Source organism: Chrysochloris asiatica, unplaced genomic scaffold (genome assembly GCF_000296735.1).
Source record: "Chrysochloris asiatica unplaced genomic scaffold, ChrAsi1.0 scaffold00031, whole genome shotgun sequence".
NCBI classification, from domain to species: Eukaryota; Metazoa; Chordata; class Mammalia; order Afrosoricida; family Chrysochloridae; genus Chrysochloris; species Chrysochloris asiatica.
The window spans coordinates 9,051,207-9,058,089 of NW_006408549.1; the positions used below are offsets into that span (position 1 = coordinate 9,051,207).

Here is a 6,883-nt window from a genome sequence, read left to right on the forward strand (position 1 = left end):
TTTCATACAATGTTTGTCCTTTTGTGACTGATTAATTTCACTCAGCAATATGTCCTCCTGGTTCAGCCATGTTGTGAGATGTTTCACTGATTCCTCATTATTATTCAACATTGCATAGTATTCCATTGTGTGTATGTACCAAAGTTTGTTTATTCATTCTTCTGTGGATTTAGAATGTCTTCATCTTTTTGATGTGTTCTCTTGTAGACAACATATTGAAGGATCCTGTTTTCTCATCCATTCTACTCTTTATGTACATTTAATTCATTTACATTTGTTATAATTGGATTAAGTGTACATAACTTGAATAATTGTCATTTTTCTGTGTGTGTGTGTTTTTGCAGTGCTGCTGGATTATCTGTTCCACATAATTGTCTGTGCTGAGTTCATTTTGTTTGTGGGTTTTGTTTTCATTTTCATTTCTGTTAAGATTTACTAAATCTTTCTGATTTTGCTTTTTATTATGACTTGCAGGTATATTGTTTTTCTTTGAGGTTACCATGTAATTTATTAATTTTTGCCTGCTTAAAACAGTTTGTTTTATCTTGAAATCTACTTTACTTCCTTGTCATTTGGAAGTTCTATATCTACACTAGTCTTTCTTTTTGCTTTGTAGTTGACTTCATTATACATTAATATCTCTGGTTCCCTATTTTCAGTCTTGTAGGCTTTGCTTTATATACTTCAATATCTGGATTGAGTTGTGGGTGATGTTGTCATATATGGTAATCTCAGGTTGTTGTCTGCTGTTATTGGTTCTCAGTCCAAAGAACACCCTTTAGTATTTTTGTAAAGTTTATCTGGTCAATACAAATTCTTTTAATTTCAGTTTATCAGGTAATGCCCTAATTTCACTATCATATTTAAGTGACAGCTTTGCTGGGTGTATAATTGTTGGTTGGAAATCTTTCTCTTTCAGAATTTTGTATATGTCCTTCTATTGCCTTCTTGCCTTCATGGTTTCTGCTAAAAAATCAGAGATTAGTCTTATTGGTTCTTCTTTGTAGGTAACTTTTTTCTTTTTTCCTGAGCTTCTTTCAGGATTATTTCCTTGTCTATGGTTTTGTAAATTTTTTCTCTTTCTGTTCTAGAATTCTGATCACTCTTCTTGGTGTGCCATATAGCTCTTGGGCTTTCTTCAGATTTTTTAATTCTTTTTTCTGATTTTTGTTCTAGCATACTAACATTGAGATATTTATCTTCAAGCTCACTAATTTGGGCTTCCATTGTTTTGCATATACTCCTTTGCCCTTTCAACATATTGTCCAATTCTGAGATCTCAATATTAATCTTCTGAATTTCTAACTGGAGGTTTTGTATTGTTTCAAAATTTGCATTTATTTTGTCTGTTTGCTCTTGTAGTGTTTTTCTGAATTCTTCTAAAGTTTTTATTGTGTTCTTCTTCCTTTCCTTGACCTTGCTATTGATCCTTTGAAGGTCCCTAATTATCATTACTTTGAATTCTTTTTCAGTTAGTTCTACTATCTTTTCTTCCTTAGAAACGTCTTCTGGCTCTGCATCTTGGTCATTTGTTTGAGCCATTTGCTCTTGTTTCTTCATGTGAACTAAAATTGTTGACGCATTGTGAAAGTGTTGTATTTGTAAAAACAAATGGTGCAGTTGTTGGTTCCGGAGAGGAGAAAACTCTGATGGGATCCTGCAATTCAAGGAGCTCATGAGGTGACTGTGGAAAGGATATGGCATTAGAGTTTCTGGTCTTAGAAAGGATGTGGCATCATAGTAGGCCCAGTACCTACTGACCTCTGTGTTGTTGATGTTCAGGGCACTCAACCGCAAGTAGTTGTGGGGGTCCTTGGTGGAGCTGGTTTCAGTGTCTGTTAGGACACTCAGGGAAGCTTGAGGCAGTGTGATAGGTTAAATGCTAGTCTCATGGCACTGTGGATTTTGTAGGTCTGGAACTCACCTGAATCCAGGCAACAAAGCAACACACCAAAGCATCGCAGCCAGCCCCCCACCTCATGCTAGCATGGATTCAAACTCCTGAAGAGCAGGGTCTGTGCTGAGGATGGATGAGGGTGGAAGATGGCCACGTTTCTGGTCACCAGGAGAATATGGAGAGAAAGAAAAAATTACACCTTTTCCACTGCCGCTGCAAATCTGCTCTCTCCACTGCCAAAACTGCTCACAAAAATGTTGAGCAGCATCTGGCTATCCATTCACCATTCCATCTCAGTCTCCCTCTCTCGCCATCCCTACTCATACTCCATCTATGACTCTAACCAGCAACCACTCCATCCATCACTTTAACCTTTCTTCTGAAGTTTAGAGTGAAAGAATTTTCACCTGGTTCTGTTTTAGTTAGTCTCTTAGTACCTTTGGACTCCTGTAGGATCAGCACTGGACTGCAAACCACAAGGTCAGGAGGAGTTCAAATCCACCAGCTTCTCCTCAGAAACACTAAAGAGTGTTGCTATAAGTCAGAACCAACCCATCAGCACAAAAATAATCTTTGTTGTATAGGGTTCATGAAGTACATCTGTCTAGTCCATCATCTTGCTGGATGTTCCAAATTCTCTACATTTTCTTAAGATGGTTTCTGTAGTGTATTAATTTTTTTTCTATGAATTTATCCATTTCTAATATTTCATTTACCTAATTTGTAGCATACATTTTCATACCAAAAACCCACTGCCAGTATGTCAGTTCTGACTCCGAGTGACTATGTCTGAGGTTTCCGAGACAATTAATATTTATGGGAGTAGACTGCCTCATCTTTGTCCCAAGGAGCAGCTAGTAGATTTTAATCATCGACCTTGCAGCTAGCAGCACAATGCCTAACCCACAACACCACCAAGGTTCCTTCTTGCTGATACTTTTTTTGGGTTTTGTTAAGTGTTGTTGAGTGCTATATAGGGTTTCTGAGCTGCTAGTGGTTTTGAACTGCCGAATTTGTGGTTTGCAGTCCAGTGCTTATCCTACAGCACCACATCAGGACTCCTCTGTTCATACTATTCACCTAAAATTCATTTCTCTGAAATTTGTACTGTAGAGCCCAAACAGTGCAGTGGTTAAGCACTTGACTGTTAACTGAAAATTCAGTAGTTCAAACTTACCAGCTCCTCTGAAAAAGCAAGATGTGTAGCAGTCTATTTTAATTAAGATTACAGCCTTGTAAATCTTATGTGGCAGTTAGACTCTGTCCTATGAGTTGGAATTGATTTGTTTGCAACAGTTTTGGGTTAAAGTCTATAGTAACATGCCCTCTTTAACTCCTAATTTAGGTCATTCGAATCATCTCTCTATTTTTGATTGGTCAGTCTAGCAAAAAGTTTGTCAATTTTGTTAATTTTTTTTCAATTGAATATATATTTTTATTTAGAATGCAGCACTAACACCATGATGATAAACTGTCACAATTTGTACCAAGAAGCACATAACCCTTGAAATGTGTTGTTTTTCACAAGCAATTTAAGTATGGCATTATTATTATTTGGTACTAGAGTCAAAGACAACATTTAGATTCTTCAGCTTTTGGGCATTTAGTAGCATTAAATGACTGTCTAGTGAGGCAGAGGTAAGAAATTCAAAAGCAGTTTCTTTTTCTTCTGTCAGTTCCTTTGCAGTAAGATCCAGCTTCTCATACGAGAAATCATTAACAGGGAGACCCTCAACCATCTCCAGATCTTATTCTTGATTACAACAGGGAATGAGTAGAGCAGATTCTCAGGAACACCATAGGAGTTGCCATCAGAGATTACACCCATGGACACAAACTCTCCCTCTGGGGTTCCAAACCAGATGTCTCTGATGTGGTCTCCAATGGCTTTTGCAACAGACATTGCGCTGGACAGTTTTCGAGCCTTGATGACAGCGGCGCCACAATGCACACAGTTGAGATGAATTCTCCCTTGAGCCAGCTGTCATTTTCTAGAGCTTCATAAACACCAACTTCTTTTCCTTGAAATTTTACCTTGGCATGGTTGACATCTGGATACTGAGTTGAGGAACAGTTTTCCCAGATGATGACATTCCTTACATCTTTAGCAGTCACACCAAGTTTATGTGCAATTTGAGCCATAGCTCATTTATGATCCAGCTGAGTCAAGCAACTGAAGTTCTCCTTGGGGATGGACAGAGCTGACTTTATGGCAGTCAGGCAGCTGGTTTTGGCGGGGTTTCCCACAATGATAACCTTAACTGACTTCTTGGCATATTTGTCCAAGGCTGTACCCTGGGACTTGAAGATTTTCACATTTGCTTTCAGTAAGTCTTTCCTCTCCATGTCCTCCCTTCGTGACATGGAACCCACGAGAATTGCCGCCACATCCAGGTCTTTGAAGGCAACTTCTTCCTTATCTGTTGCAATGATATCTTTGTTGCAAAGATATCGTTGGGAAGTGCACAGTCTTTCAGTTCCATTAGGACACCTTCCAGGACACCCATCATGGGGGTGATATCCAACAGCACCATATCCAACAGAATCGGGGCCTGGTCTTTATCAAAGATAGCACTATTTCCAATACCGTACAGCAATGAATATGCACTTTGACCAGCTGCTCCAGTCATAAGGACTCTGATTGGATCAGACATGACTGGGAACCACGCGGACAATTTCAGCACCTGTACAACCCTAATTTTTTTCAAAGAATAATTTTTTATTTTGTTGACTTAGTCTATTGTTTTTCATTTATTTTTGCTCTGTTTTTGCGCTTGCTTTAGATCTAGTTTGCAACTTCTTTCCCAGTGTTGTAAATTGGAATTATCTATTTTTTCCTTTAGTGCTGTCCATTGGGGGGTCTATTTTTAGTTTTATATATCTGAGGGTGAGTCAGAAACCTTTATTAGACAAAAATATCAAAATTACCAAATTATTGTTTCTTGACATCTGTTTCATTTAGGTCTATGCACTTCTGAAGTCTGTGTTTCCATCTCTCTAACCCTTTCCTGAAGAATTCTGCACTTTACACACCATGCCAAAATGAGAGCTTTGGCATCCTCAAAGGATTCAGATATGTTCCTTTTAAATGAGTTCTGGGGACAGAAAGAAGCCTGAAGAGGCAAGAGCTCAGCTGTGAGTGGACAGGGCAAAGTTTCCAATGAAATTCTCATAGGATAGCCCATGCTGCCTTGATAAATGAGCAGGTACATTGTAGTGATGGGGGAAAAATAATTGGTACAAATTTTCTGGCCTTCTTCTCACCAATGCAGTTTTTAATTTTCTTAAAACTTCTTTATAATGTCTGTGTTATTGTCCTGTGTCCTTAGATAGAATTTATAGAATTACTCGTTGGGTGGTAGTGGTGTGCTGTACAGTCCTTTCCAACTCATAGTGACCCTACATAAGATTTGTAAGATCGTAATCTTTATGGGAACCTCATCTTTCTCCTGCAGAGCAACACATAGATTCAAACTGTCGACCTTGCAGTTAGTAGCCCAACTTATAACCTATTACACTACCAGGACTCCATTTAGGATTCCAAAAGACAGTCAGCAGAAACTTTTGAGCTGACCTCTCTGCCTTGAATTGAACTGGCCCATCATATCCCCTGGAAGCCACAGTTTTAATTGGATCTTTTTTTTCAGAAGGCATCCCAACAAGACTGAGACAAGTGTATTACTGAGAGAACGTATCTTAGCCCTCCAGTGATCACAAAGATTTGTTTCAACACACTTTGTTTGGAATAAACTCATGCATGTATAAACTGGGACCCTGGTAGTAATATTTTGTGATTTACCCTCAGTACATGTGAGGAGTCCTGGTAGCATAATGGGTAACATTAGCCCACAGCACCACACCAGTAATGATCATGTAGGTCTTCTTGATATATATCCTGGTGTGACGCTGTGGGCTACTGCATCAGACTGCAAATTCATTTGAACTGCAAGTTTGGTGGTTCAAGCTCACCAGCTGCTCCTTGGAAACCCTATACAAGGTCGCTATGGGTCGGAATCCACTCGACGGCACTTAACAACAACATACAGCAAGAAAGAGTAAGAGAGAAGAGAGTGTACTGGTGTGGTGCTGTGGGTTAATTCGCTGGACTGCAAAGTCAGTTTGAACTGCAAGGTTGGTGGTTCAAGTTCACCAGCTGCTCCTCAGAAACCCTATACAGTGTCAGAATTAACAGGATGGCAATCGTTTTATTGTTACTATTACTCTTTTACTGCTTTCTTTTGTATTTAATGAGTATTTTCCAGTATTACATTTTAATTCCTTTAGTGGATTTTTTACTGTATATTTCTTAGTTGTTTTCCTAGGCTCACTGTCTATATCTTATCAGAATCTATTTCAAATTTATACATTTGTTTATTTGCTTTATTTGATTCTATGAGAACTATTTTTTACCTGTCTCTTTCCATGGTTCTCTCTTATAAAGAGTTGGAGAATGGTTTCATTTATTGCTTTCATGGGACTTCCAGCTTCCTCTTAATTGCTTGTCACCCATATCTCTATGGTTTTTAAGAATACCCTTAGGCTTCAATTTATCCACATTCTCTTATAAATAAAGTCAGTTCCTTTGGGGAAAGGTCAGTTTTCTGTCCTTCTGGACTGCCTTTTTCCATAGAAAAAATCTGAGACATTGCTCCACAGCTGGAGGCAGCTGCAGTGATGTGCTTCATAAGCAGATGCTGGGCAGGAGTAGTAACATTTCTCAGCTTGCTTCTCCCAGTGTGGGACCTCTGGGTTATAAGCAAGCTGTGACAAGGATAACTGAGACCCAGTATTCTCAACCTGCTAGGTCTATGATCGAGCCTCTGCTCTAGGAGTCAGGTCTGGGTGAAGGAAAGGAACCTCCAACCTCTCAGCTGCACTTATCTGGAATTTAACTAATACAACACAGAGCTGAGGAAATTGAGAAATACCGGTGGCCACAAATGGCCACTTAAAGACTCTGGAGATTGTCTTAAGGGCACACAGGAA

At 39.0% G+C, this 6,883-nt stretch overlaps 1 pseudogene; it reads right to left on the reverse strand.

The window, feature by feature from the left end:
* Positions 1–3,447: 3,447 nt before the first annotated feature.
* On the reverse strand, positions 3,448–6,477 carry LOC102817730 (annotated as a pseudogene).
* Positions 6,478–6,883: the final 406 nt, after the last annotated feature.